Source organism: Taeniopygia guttata, chromosome 4 (assembly GCF_048771995.1).
Source record: "Taeniopygia guttata chromosome 4, bTaeGut7.mat, whole genome shotgun sequence".
In the NCBI taxonomy this organism is placed as follows: domain Eukaryota; kingdom Metazoa; phylum Chordata; class Aves; order Passeriformes; family Estrildidae; genus Taeniopygia; species Taeniopygia guttata.
This window is the reverse complement of record NC_133028.1, coordinates 26,069,740-26,083,915: the sequence shown is the minus strand read 5'-3', so window position 1 is coordinate 26,083,915 and position 14,176 is coordinate 26,069,740. Positions and strand designations below refer to the sequence as shown.

The 14,176-nt window shown below is 41.9% G+C and overlaps 1 long non-coding RNA gene across 1 annotated transcript in view; it reads right to left on the bottom strand.

Moving 5' to 3' along the window:
* Positions 1–13,835, bottom strand: part of LOC121469883 (uncharacterized) — a 112,078-nt gene extending 98,243 nt beyond the window's left edge. Inside the window, exon 1 of the long non-coding RNA XR_012055593.1 lies at positions 11,540–13,835. This is a non-coding gene — a long non-coding RNA (uncharacterized lncRNA). The remainder of the gene's footprint in view (positions 1–11,539) is intronic.
* Positions 13,836–14,176: the final 341 nt, after the last annotated feature.

Below are 14,176 nucleotides of genomic sequence, written 5' to 3'. Positions count from 1 at the left end.
CATTTTTCACTGCCAAGAATAGCTTTAAGAATTTGTATTTAATGTTTGCTGCTAATGATGAAGCTGGTTAAGTTTCAAATTAAGGTTAATTAGACAGGCTACAGCTCACTTCTTATACATGACATTTGATCAGGACTTCAAGACTGAAAGCAGTTAGTTAATATTTACTATTTCCTCTTTGTTTAAACACAGGATTAATTGTCGTCTGTGCAGTGAAGCTGTTGAGGCTGTCTGTAAATTAAATTCATCAATCTAAAAGAAGCAGTAGTAACTGAACAACTACATCAAACTCAAATATAGCTGACAAAATTAAATGCTGGGTGAATTGCTGTCAAACGTAACAGTAGTACCCACCAATTTAAGCTTATGGGGAAGGATTCAGGACATCTAAATAACAATTATGACAGGATAAATTTCTTTTACTTTTGTCAACATCCTAAATGAAAGTCTGGTCTCTCTAAAAATCCCTGCACAATTGTGGAGGTGACTAAATCCATTAGCTGTCTTACTTGGAGACATTTGCCTCTTGCCTGAAACTACTTGCAAACCAGTTCAAGGCAGACAGACCCCTGAGCAACACTTCAGTGTGGCCTGGTGATCAGGGCAGCTGGGGTGGGAGATAGATTTAATTCACTTTGGAGTTAGCTGAAGGGAGAAAGCTGTTCTGTGACTAGTGAAACAATACACTAGAGACAGCAACAACCTCACCACCACATGGACTGGTGGACTCCCATCAGGACAGACATGTGCCATATTTTCCAGTTCCCTACACTGTAAATTGAGAGCTAGATCTCTTCCTCAGAAGAGCCAGGGCACCCTCAGGAGGGGTCTCAAACCCAAGTGTTGCGAGGGGAGCAGAAGGCAGGCGTCTGCAGACCCGCACCGGAGATGTGACGTGTCTGTGCGGTGGCTTCCCCACAGCTAAGAGGAGGGGGCTGTGTGGTGTCTGTCCCCTCTTCAGTCCTAACAGCTAAAGCTAATAAAGTAGTGCAAATGTTAAGGACTAAAGCCAGGCAGATCAGACTGCCTCAATTTCCTCTTTTACTTTTCTAAGGAAGGTATGAAAAAAACAGTATCCTTTTTATTGTTATTTCAGCCTCACTGGCACTGAGTGGTCTGCAGGCAGCAAGATGGAAGAGCAGAGAGAGGGGTGAAATAAGCCCATAGGTAGAACAAACTGGTCCTTTCCTTGAATGTTCCCATATCACTCATCTCTGTTTATTGGCCTGACATTTTTCTACATGTCTGACCAGCTAGAGAGCCAGGACTACATGTGAACATCTGAATGAAGGCCTTGAGAAAGTAGATAGAGAAGAAGGAACATAATCTGAATGTCTCATATTGCCTTACTTTTAACCCTTGAATCTTGAGCAGGATGGCAGAAGAGAACAGCTTTCTGCAGGTAAGTGAAGTTAGAAAGTCAGGATAGTGGAAAATAAGTAAATCGAAGATGCAGAAAGAGGAGCAGAAAAATCAGATTCCTGTCCCCAGACAGATGAAGAGGGGGAAAAAAGTATTCAACAGCTATATGTCTTTCCCATGGTGATGTGATATTATTAAGTCACAACAGCATCAGGTGAAACGAACACTGCCATGGACAATGATAACCACAGCAGCCACCTGAAAGCATGGCACTGGAAACACTCAGGAATGTTCCAACAGGGACCTCAGCCCACTGAGAGCGTCAGGAACTGGCAACAAGGACATGTTGTCAGACCCTGCTACTTATCCAAAATGTGTAAGGACACTACACGTGCAATTGCTATTTCTGAAGACAAATAGTAGAGCAGCATTTGATAGGGAATATGCAGGAGACTGAATAATAATTAGGAAAACCTACCCTGCCTATAACAAGAGCAATAGGCTGTTAAAACTCAAGAATTTGTTCACAGACATCCCAAACACAGGTAAGGTATCAGGTAACTCAAGGAAAGCATTTGAAATAGGCAGTCAAACTGGCTGGAGCTTGGAGCGTGTGTGTGCATGCACTTTGTTTTCTTTTTAAACAACCTCATCAAATGAAGGAAAAACAAGCTACAAGGACAATCTTGGGATACACAGAAGGCTAGATGAAGGAGACCTCATATGTGAGACACAAGTGATTGTTCTGCAAGACATTTTTTCTTGCCTATGGCAAGGAAATGTAGTGAAGGAGAATAAGATTTCATACGTCCATAGTATTGATTTAGTACAAATCAAGAAAAAAAATATAAAACTTGAGAAAGCATCCATTGTACATCTGATGACAGCCTAAAAGACACTGTGAATGGCAAGGAAATGACAGAGCCCTGGCAAATGTGCTAAACTACCAAGATTGCTTTTGGTTAAATTACAAGCGAGAAGAAGAAAAATATAGAGACTAAAAGTCAAGTCAGCATGGACAGTGCAGAAGTTCATACTTTATGTTACTGACATTGAAGTGTGGTCAAAACAAGCCTCACAAGACGTGATAACAAAGTAGTCACAGTCTCAAAAGCTGCTGAAGGTTTTCTATCCTATGTTACTCCCTAAGAAAATGAAGCCAGTTTAATTCAGAAGCTAAGTGAGTTGTCACCAGGACATCAGGTGCTTTTATATGTCTTGTTTCCCAACATTTTGCTACACGACTATTTGGCCATGAGAGAGATATCATGCAGTCTCCAAGTACCCAAGTCAGACTGGTAATATGCTTAGACTCAGAATCATCAACACTTTATGATGGTTTTGGTTTTTTTAAATAGGAGTTCCTATGTGTATGATGAACTTATGGAGTCCACAATATTAAATTAAATATTATTAAATACTAATAATTAAATATTAATACTATATTAAACATCAAATACTAGTTACTAATACACTACTAGTTGGATTCATCCATGAAGGCATCAGTATTTGTTGGAACTGTAAACATTGCAATCTAAACCAGCCATCTGAATTGTTGCCCCTTTCCATTTTTTCAACAAGCCTTGCAATGAGGTAGCTGAGTAAAAGAGGTGTGTCAGATATGAAAGCCAAGGTAAGCTGTATTAATAAAGCTGACACTACACGGAGGTTATCTTCCCTCTCAATTGTATTATAACTCATGACAAACAACATGATTACTGTCACTGCAGCTAATTTTACACTGGTTTCTGCCTTTCAGAAAACTGAAGCTTTTTCTTCTCTAAGTCAAGGTCTTATTTGATTTTTCTTGCACGTTTAAACCATTTAAGAAGTATGAATTTCTTTTATCAAATAGAGCTTTTCACATCAAAGTGAAAAAACACAATCCCTTCTGCCAAGACTATACTCTAGTTGCTCCCACTCACTGAAGTTACTTGTCTCCAATTGAAGGGGATTTTATAGAGAGAGATAGTCTGTAAGAATGTTCTCTTGGCTCTTCAATTGTAGGACCACTGATTACCTCTTAAAGTCTGGCTAGCTGGGCTTCCTACTTGTCACCTGAGACAGCACTGCCACCATCCCAAGAAATATACTACACCTGAAGGACTTCAATCCATCATGCACAGATCTGGCAAAATATCCAGATGCCATTAACTTGGAGGTGTTACTGATGTTAACATAAAACAAAAGCTCACTATATGACCATGGAGTAACTCGAGTTGGAAGGACCCACAGGAGGTCTCTAGCCCAGCCTCCTGCTCAAGCAGAGCCAGCTGTGAATTTAGAGCTGACAGCTCAGGGCTTGGACCTGTTGGGCTTTCTAAACACCAGTGATAGAGTCTACCCACTCCAATCCTTCACTGCTGCCATGGGATGTCTTGTATCCATTCAGCTAACCTCCCCACAGCCACTGTGGCTCTGCAGATGGCTCCTTCTGAAACTCCCTTTCCTCCAGGCTGAACAGGCTCTTGTCCACCAACCTCTTCTCACAGGGCAAGTGTCCCAGCACAACCAGTTTGGTGGATTTCCCTTGAACTTGTTCCAGCTTCCTAACACTTTTTCCTGTATTGGCTAGGGAGCTGAAAGGAGAAACAAACCTAGATGTAGTACCCAGATTTGGTCAATCAAGTGCTGAACAGGGGGAATGATCACCTTCCTGGATTAGGCTATGCTCCTGTTAATGCAACCCAGAATGCTGATGTCCCTTTCTGCTGCGAGAGCACACTACTCCTCATGCCCAGCTTGCTCCTCAGCCAGTCAATATCCAGCTTTTAAAATTTAAGAAGTTTAGTCCTTCAGAGTTTTGGGTCTTTAGGGTTTTGGTGGGTTTTTTTGCTATTAAATTTATTATGTCTCAGCCTTTGCTTGACTTGAATATCTAAACATCTTAAAAAATAAAAACAATTCAACAACAAAATCCAAACAAACAAAAAACTCCAAACAGCAAAACCTTCAATTAATTATCCTGTTAGGTCATTTAGCAGTGCTGTTTGCATAAGAATAAGTTTTCATATATAGCCTTTTTTCTGAAAAAAATAACCATATATGCAAAAATTCCAATGACAGTAGATTCAAAACAGACAATGGACTTCAGTGGAAATTCTCATGTTTCAGGCAGACATCCAGATGCCCCTAGGATGAAGTGTTTTAGTACAAAGTGCTTCCACACCTTCAGCCCAAGTGGAAACCAAAGCTGATCCAATACTCATTGCCTTGAGAACCAATAAGCAAGAGCCCAGTATATCCTTGATTTCTTACCCCAAGAGGCCACATATTCAGAGTGGCATAGGACTTTTTATTTTGCCTTTTTTCCACATTAAATGTAACATATTGTATACAGCCATAAGTAACTCTCAGCCTCTTGTCTTAGAGCGTTACCAGCTGGTCTGTAGCATTTCAGTTCTGGGGATAACCCTAAGCCGAGGGGGAGCCTTGGTGATCCATCCCTTACACACTGAGATACCATGCAAAACCCCTTGCTTTTTGTATAGCCACAAATATGTCATTCCAGAGAAAAATCTTACATACAATTCCTTCTCTACACTTTGTATTAAAAAGGGCTACTAAGGTCCCCTATTTGTCACCCTTCTAGTGGGAAGAAGCCTATGACCTGGTTCAGGCATGACCCCTCAGTGCTATTACTGCAAGACCATATAACTCACAGCTGAATAGCTTCTCCCCACCCTATCCTTACTTAGGGGAGACAGGTATGTCTCAGAAAGCCCTAGATAGTTGAAATAATTTTGTAGAGTGACAACCTCTTGCCCCTGGAGTGTCTCATAGGACGCTGGGGTCTGTCATGAAAGTACACCTGAACCAGCAGGATCTGGGCCTTCGCATCTTAATGGCAGTGGGGACTGTGTTGGAAAAGAGTCAGCTCACTCCAGGGAACTCTTCCTCCTACAGAACAAAAGTGCATGGTTCTTGACCAATGATGCCATTTCATAGACAAGGGTGTTAGTGATTCCTCATGCAGGGCATCCATATGGTAAGGCTTAACAAGCTACATCTAAAACCCAGATATGTTTGGAGGTTGGCTAGATATCATCAACATAAGCAGGCTTTCAAATAACCTAAATCAATTATTAAATATCATTAAATAAGTAATTCACAAGGCTCTGGATAGAAGGAGCAGGCAGAAAGGAGTATCCTAATGCTCAGCAGATCCTTTGTCATTTTTGATCTCTAGACACTGATCCAGCAGCATGCCATTCTGGCTCACGACATTTAGATAGGGTTGGATTGGTTACAGAGGGCCATGACTAGGGTTGGAAGCTTCCAGAAATAATTTTCAAGCACAAAGAATATGTACATGTAATCAGTTCTTCCTGACATCTGTTTTATAACATTGCATAATTCTTCTGCGAGGCTCCAAAGTTTCGTTTCTCCTGTTTGTAGCACTTGATCAACCAAGACACTGTCAGGTTAATAACTTTGTTTTCTTCTTGTCATTCCCCCTTTTAGTCCTTTGTTTTGACTCCGGTGACTAAGCAAATTAATATTATGATTCTGCTTTGCCCCAGGAAAGTAACCGAGACCTGTAATTCCAGCTTTTGATGAGATTTGTACAAGATGTTTGCAGGAGTCGCCTAGAGAACTGTATCAGACTTAACTTTTCTATTAAGTTAGTCATGTTTCAGTTTATCATTCCAAATGCTCAAAATGAAAGTGCCCCTCATTTGTTTACAGAGGCTGCATCCCTTGATGAGAACCAGCAGCTCTTCACAGATACCAGAGCCATGCTCCAGCCAGAAGCCACAGGGCAGGCGGGAATGGAACGGGACTAAGCAGAAACTTCCCTTTTCCAAAGGAGGGAAAGCCAGGCAGACAGTTTGAAGAGAACCAGTCCTCAGGGAAGCAGAGCGCACTTACAGATGCTTGCAACTTAAGAAATATTACCTTGTCTTTTGCAAAGCCAAGAATAATCCCAGAATCTAACAAAGGAAGATGTAACAAAAGCCACACTGTCAGAAGATCAACTATTTCATAGAATATAATCACTTCAGTATTATCTAGCAGTAACAAGTAGCTGAGAAGGCTGTTTCAGATTAAATTTGCATGTCATGCTTATTAACTTCATTAGTCACAAAATCTCCCTTGGATCTGCATGCAGCTTGACAGCCCATCTGAATGTCATTGGCTGAACAGTCAGAGCCAGCCTTTCAAGACCCTGACAGATTATGACCACCCCTTCTTTCTGCCTGTGTCTGCTAACATTAAAGAGACAGAACACAAGGTAAGTTTTGGCTTGCCAGGAAAGCCTCATGAGACATTTCCTGTCATCTCAATGTATGACCCTTAGGAAGCAGAAGCAGCACAGTAGTTACAGACAAGCATTAAAGCAGATCCAGTACATAGTCCAGCTGGATATCTCCACTGCAATCTTTCATGCTAGGTATGCTTCAAACTCTCCTCTTCTCTTTCTTCCATCTTTATCACATCCTCTCTCCACCACATCCCCACAATTAACAACCCTAAGCATAGTACCTCTGCAGATCTGCAGTATGAAGTGCAACATACTGCTTGGGATAGAGCATCAAAAGTGTTCTTGTACACTTTTAGGTTACTTATCTGAGGGTTGCTAAAGAACACGTGTGAATAAAAGAACCCAATGGCATTTCTGTCAAGTTAAATGATGGAAATTTAAAAAGAAACAAACAAGCCTAGTTAATATATTGCATAATTCAGCTTCAGAAATTGTGGCCAAGCAATTAGCAAGATTCAAGAAGGTGGATATTTATACAAAGAGCCAGAATTTCCTTTAGTTACTTATTTAGTTAGAGACATTAAATATTTTACACTATTACATTCTTCATTTCAAGATTTAAGATAAACATAAATTCCAAAATGGGATTAAATAATGCATACCAGCACTTCAAACAGCTTTCAGTAAATCATCATGTACTGGCTTGATCCAGGGATGAAATATTGAATATTATGGACTTTTGGTATCATTAGTCTAGACTTCAGGAATTGCCATGATTTTCTGTACATCAAAACATATTAACATTGTGGAAGGTAGAGGTATTCATTATTACAATTTTACATATACAAAAATAATCTACCAAAGTCAGAGAATGTACAGCTTCATGCAAATAAGGAGCAGGACAATGCATGGAAGATTTTGTTCTCAAACCTCTACTCTAACGATTTCTTAAAGCAATTCAAAACCACAGTGCTGTGATGCACTTTAATACAGAAAATGGCTGACACAACCAAGGGTCTATTTTCAGCATGGTTTATACTCAGTGTGTGCTGAAGTCAGACTGCTGCAGCTTTCCTAAACAGGACTACATTTCAATGTGCTTTGATACCCACAGAATGAACTATCCATCTTATTTCTTAATAACTCTCTCATTACTTTTTTCTTCTTGTTACCTTCTAATATCAAATTTAAATACAGCTTCATTATTAACTGTTCCATGTTATGACAACATTTCTGCCTATCTTGTCCTTTCAAAGGTTACAATATTCAGAAAATGCACTGTGAAGGTGTTTCAAGCATCACTCCTCTTAAGGCTTTCCAAAGTTACCTGCAAGACATCGTGTGATGTTTGCATGTTGGAAGAGCAGCAGCAAAATTTTGTGGCAGCCCGACAGAGTAGTAGGGTTCAGGTTTTTTCAGCTCAACAAAACACAGTTTATTTGGTCAAGCCTGCCCTAAGCAACTCATCCAAAGTATTTGATTCTTGTCTCTCTGATGAGATGAATCTGAATCTCAGCTCAGCAGGTCACTCTATACCAGCACTGGATTATAACTGCAGCACAATGTAATGGGTACATCTGCTATTCAGGATCAAATGGTGTCCAGGTGTGGTTAGAGGTGACTGTGGAACAGTTTCTAGCCAAAATAAAACTGCAGAGGTTTATTTCTCCAAAGAGTTATGCAGACTTTATCCAATGGAGTTACAGTTCAAAGTTCAAAACTTCAGTTTTCTGAGAAATTATGAATCCTACCTAAAGAATAATGCTACTAGATAAACCATAACTTCTTGCCTAGCAGCATCTAGAAATATTTCTGCTGCCAGTTGTCTGCAACACTGAGAATGAGAACTTAAAGGAGTAATACATCCTAAAGAACATAATGATCACAATACACTATTGTTTTTGACAATAGTAAGGATAAACACACAGCTCTTAAAAAGGAGTGAGGAGAGTGGTAGATGTACCAGTGCTTTGAAAACAGCTTTAAAAATGGATGACAGGCGGCAAACTCCAAGTTGGTTTGTGGTTCAGCAATCATAAATCTTTTTTTTTTCTTCTCCTTTTACAGCATCTAAAGAGCCACAGCTGGCTTCTGAAGCCTTCAAATTGATCCACTCCCTGAGAATTAAAGCCATTCAAAGTTAAGGTGTATGCACTCAAAGCTTTGATTTCATCTGGCTCAGATCAGGTGTCTTAGTACAGGTTTAATTTGTATGTGAGTTCCTAAGGGAAATAAGGCCCTTTATAGTTCTTATTTCACTGAAAACTGCATGCCAGATGCTATGGAAATCCAAATTATCTGTGCCAAAAAATAGGAAAGGAGAATGGAAGAGTAGTTATTATTATTATTATTATAACAGGAGTTTCAATAGTATCCTGGAAATTTCATCTCTTCGGGGATTTAAAAAAATTTGGTATACACACTCAGTTTCATAATAATTAGTTACTTTTCACTGATTTAAATTTTCTTAAAGGGCTAAAGTTTGGCAAGGGCCCAAGCCAGACAGCTACACATGACACATAAGCTTCCAGGACACCATCACAATGATCAAAGAACCTGTCGGATTTTGTCAGCTGGCCCCATCTTTCCATTCTGACTGTAACTGACACTGTATATAGTGCAGAAGTACCCTCAGGTCCTCTGAGCAAGTCACACCATCCAGTTCATAGTCTAAGGGCTCACAAATCCTAAGCAAACAAGGCACTATCAGGCCACCTTGCCTTGTGTGAGAACACAAAGAGGCAGAGAAGTCTCCCCTTCCCATGCTGGAGACATGGGCAGTGGGACTGAATGCACCCCCAGCAAGTTTGCTTGATGACACCAAGCTGTGTGCTGTGGTCACCATGCTGGAGGTAATTTGACAGGCTTAAGAGGTGAGCTGGTGCAAACCTCATGAACAACACCAGTACAAAGTCCTACAACTGGGGCAGGGCAAACACAAATACAGACTGTGAGTAAAACCGATTGAGATCATTCCAAAGGAGAAAGATTTGTAGATGTTCATGGACAAGAAGCTTGATACAACCCAGCAATGTGCACAAAAGTACATTGAAGCCCACAAAGTCTGGGCTGCATCCAAAGCAGCATGACCAGCAGGTCAAGAGAGGTTCTCCCTCTGCTATGCCGAGACCCCATCTTGAAGAGTGCACCCATCTTTGGGGCCCCCAGCATAAGAAGGACATAAACATGCTGGGGTGTGTCCAGGGGAGGACCACAAAGTTATCAGAGGACTGGTGTACTGCTCCTGTGAAGACAGGATGAGAGAGCTGGGGCTGTTCAGCCTGAAGAAGAGACTACAAGGAGACCCTAAACACCTTCCAGTGCCTAACGTGGAACTATCAGGAAGCCAGAGAAGGACACTTTACAAGTTGTGCAGATAGAACAACAGGGGATGGCTTTAAACTAAAAGCAAATATGTCTAGGTGGGATATTAAGATGAATTTCTCTACTGTGGGAGCAGTAAGGCATGGGCACAGGTTTCCCAGAGAAGGTGAGGATGCCCCGTTCCTGGAAATGTTTATGGCCAGGTTGAACAGGGCTCTGAGTAACCTGATCTAGTGGAAAGTGCCCCTGCCCTTAGAAGGGAGGGTGGAACTAGGTGACCTTAAAGGTCCCTTCCAACTTTCCTAATTAACAATTGCGGTGACCATTCACTTTTTTTCCCCCTCAAAGTGCTACTTCACTTGCAGCACAAGAGAGAAAGCCAGAATCAATTCTTCCATAACACTGATCTAAGCAGGACAGGATGACCATACCTCTCTGCCTTTTGATTCTACCACCTCTATAAGCACTGGAGAGATGAACAGGTCAGAGCTTCACAGCATGTCATCCCTTGCACTTAATACTCTACTCACCAGCAACACCCTTAGTAATTAATCTCTTCAGCTTTTCTCCAAGCACTTCCTACAGCACAGGACAATAATAGCTGAACTCTCATGATTCCTCAGATACTTAAATTCATGACCTAATCTGGGAGTGCCCTTCTGTCCCACAACAGGAATCCACCAAGTCCTCACCTTTTAGGCCCCTCAGCCGCTCTCCACCTTAGGCTAATCACTCATTTTCTCTCTTACAAATTACTTTAAGCACATAAGCAACCTTCATCTCACACTATTCATCCTCACCTGCATACCTAATCCCACAGTTTCTTAATCCAGAACACTCTTAATCCACTCAGGATCTGAAAGCCCCACACATAACAACCTTATCCTGCAAAGTATCAAGTATCCTTTCCCTTTTACCCTTCCTAGCAGCTGCCTTCTATAGCCCCATTTTTACATTAATTAGATCATTCTGGTGCATAACTGTGGTGGACTAAGGGAGTCCCCAAGATGCTCAGCTGCTTGCTGAATCAAAATCCCCATCCTTGCAGTGCTGCCAACTGCTAGAAAAAGTCAACTGAAGGTGGCTAGTTGATAACAGACATTTGGATATGGGATGTCTCCCTCATTCATCAGTTCTCTCAGGCTGAAAACCAAGCATAGAGACTTTGTCCCAGAACTACCACAGCTGTCTCTTATCATTATATTTCTTTTCCATAATTTCAGAAAACAAATGTTTTCAAAAATTATCAATGCAAGAGTGACTATGCCTGCATAGTCACTCTTGAACAGTAGTTCACTAATTTACCTCAGCAGTGACAGATGAATGATGGACAACTGTGATGCTCATGCTGAAGGTAAAGGACTGCCATAGTAACTATGGTATACCAAGTAAAACCATCCATGTGTGGAACACCAAACTGGAAAAATCCCAGTTCTGTGGTGGCCATTACCTATAAAAGACAAAACAAGAGGTTGTTTTGTACCTTATAAGCAGTCTTGTAGCATAAGGAATGAGATTTCTGGTTTCTTGGAAATTAAAAACAGCTGTTAAGTTTTCCTCCATAGCTGGAATGAAGACTCTGAATTTGTTAATTTATTGCATAAAGGAAGTGGTGCTTCAGAAAATATAAAAAAAGTTCTTGCTGACCTTTTCGAAATCACAGTGATCCAGGATTCACCTTGAGTTCCTGGGACTTTTCTCAGCCCCCTGGGAGATCCCCCCCAGGCAGCCTCTCCTGGAGTGGTGAGCTCAAAAACCCATTTTTGTTCTGCAAATTTCTGCCTCGCTTTGGAGAGCTGAGGTCACCTCTGCAGAGCCATGCTCTCCTACGAGTCACATTAATTGCTCAAAAAATCAACATCCTCCTACACATTTCTTTGAGCTCTAGCACTGCAGTTAAGAAAACCTGTTAAGGACTTATGAGCTGTAACTATATGAATTCTCTCTGCAGCACACAAGGTTATAAATAGAATAGGAAATATATAAGCGCTTCATGTCTTACCCAAGTCCTTCAGCTGGCTAAATTCCAAGTCTGCAGAACATGTTTCTTCTTTAGTCTTTGACTCTTTCAGTGTGTTGCTGACATTTTGGCTCTCGTACTCTTTGTTCACATTGGCTGCAAGCTCCAAATTGGCCAGAGCAAACTTGATCATATTTTGCTTAAAAAGCTTCCTGTCCATGGCAACCAGGATGCTGATCACTTCATCAGTTCATCTTGGTAAGCCAGAGGTGTCATAACTGCACTTCTCATCTAGCAACTGTTTCTTCACAAATAAATGGTTTTATTGTGCCTGGAAGTATTTTATCTGGTTCTTCTGGGGAACCTCCAAAACCCAAAGCTCCTTCAATCCTGTGAAGGTTTACTCTTCAGTACTAAACTACTTTTGCAAAGTTTCAAATAATTCACATGCTATTTCCATCCTTTAGCTCTTCATTGGTAGCTGCAAGCTCTCCCAGTTTTTGTCCCACCTCATCGGAACAGGAATATCCCAGAAATATCCTAGTTCAATTTCCTTCTCAAATGTCTCCTCTTCCTCCATTCGTTTATTTAATTGCCCCTTTCTCCTTGTTCTCTTGGGCAAGTGCTCTCGGCCGCCTTTTAGCTCAGTCGGTCAGAGCATGGTGCTAATATCACCCAGGTTATGGGTTTGATCTCCAAATGGGCTATTCACTTAAGAGCTGGATTCAAGGATCCCTGTGGGTCCCCTTCCAACTCAGAATATTCTGTGATTCTGTGAAAACCATCTTCAGACACAGCAATCTCCTATCAATCACAGCAAGCCTCCAGTGCTTCCCACCTCTTGGCCAAAAAGATGGGAGATGCTGCATCACACCAGGGCCTGTCCATTCTTTCGCTACCATCCCCAGGACACCTGTGTTCATGCACCCTTTTAGAGAAATAAAGACACTTCTTGGAATGAGACTTTCTATCAACAGGGCTATGCCGGGAAGGACATGCACACATCTGAATATTCTGCCTAACATATTTGAAAGTGCAACCAAGTGAGGGAAGAACTAAAGAGCTCTGAAGCCAAAGGGTTAAGCCCAGCTCTCAGCTATTCTGAATCTCAAACCTCCCAGTTCATTCCCCAGTCTTTCAGAGGCTGCCTGCTTCCCACACAAACTACTCATTTGCTCTTGGAGATGTGACTATGCTGCCCATGCAGAGGCTGAGCACAGGTGAATTGAACACCAGCAGTCCATAGGCAATAAGGACACAACATACCGAAACACACCTAGGGAACTCACCCAGAGAACAGATTCATGTTTTAAACCACAGAAACACCTACTGCTGGCTGCTGCAAACACCTTTGTATGTTGCTAAATGAAAGCAGCCATAGGGGCCTTACATAGAGGCTGCTGGCAAGGCATGAGTCCAGGCAGTCATTCCACACTTCCCAACACTATGGGGACCACCTGCCTCAGAGATCAGGAAGCAAATGAGTATTGGATGTCAGCCCTTGCACCAGGGCTACTGGTAAACTGTTTGTCCTGTATCCTGGAGCCAGGGCTCAAGGCATGGAGTCCTTGGCTGGAGTCATTCACCAAAGATAGATTAGATGCAAATTTAAACACTGAGGTGATGTCTATACAGCTGGATGCCTATGCTCACAGCAAGCTCACTTACCTCTGCCTGCCAAAAGAAATAAGGTACAGCCTGTCCCCAGAGGTACACCCTTTTAGACAGACCTCTCCCATACTAGTGGGGCCTCTCGGAACCCCTCTGAGTCTGTCAGCCTTCAAGGACACACATATGAGATGTGTGTGAGGCAGATAACCCTGAGAAGGACAGCCTATGTGGTGATCTGGCCTTTAAAAGCAATGAGGACCAAAAAGTGATGGCACAGTGACTCAGCCCCAAGGTGTTCTGCAGAATTCACAGCATAACGCAATTAGCATCAGTCCCCTGGGGTTCACCACACGATTCATCAGGCCTGTCATCACATCTTGTACATTTGTGGCTGTGACAGTCCATCCCACAAAGGCAAAAGCAAAGAAAAAAATAATCACTGCCAGGCTCCCCTCTCAGCTTCTACATCCAGAAGCTTCCTCATTACCCAGATCCACAATTGCCAAGGGATATCTTTGGGAGATAACGCTCCAGAAAGGCAGACAACATTGCAGATGTTTCCTCATCCATCTGCTAAAGGTAGATCCATCTGTTGGAACGGCTACAGAGCGAGGGAACTCAGGCAGCAAGATGCCCAGCTTGCCCAGATGGCTGCTTGGCAAAGACATGGGAATTGTCAGCTCGGTAGCTGGCAATCCCACTGCACCCACAAG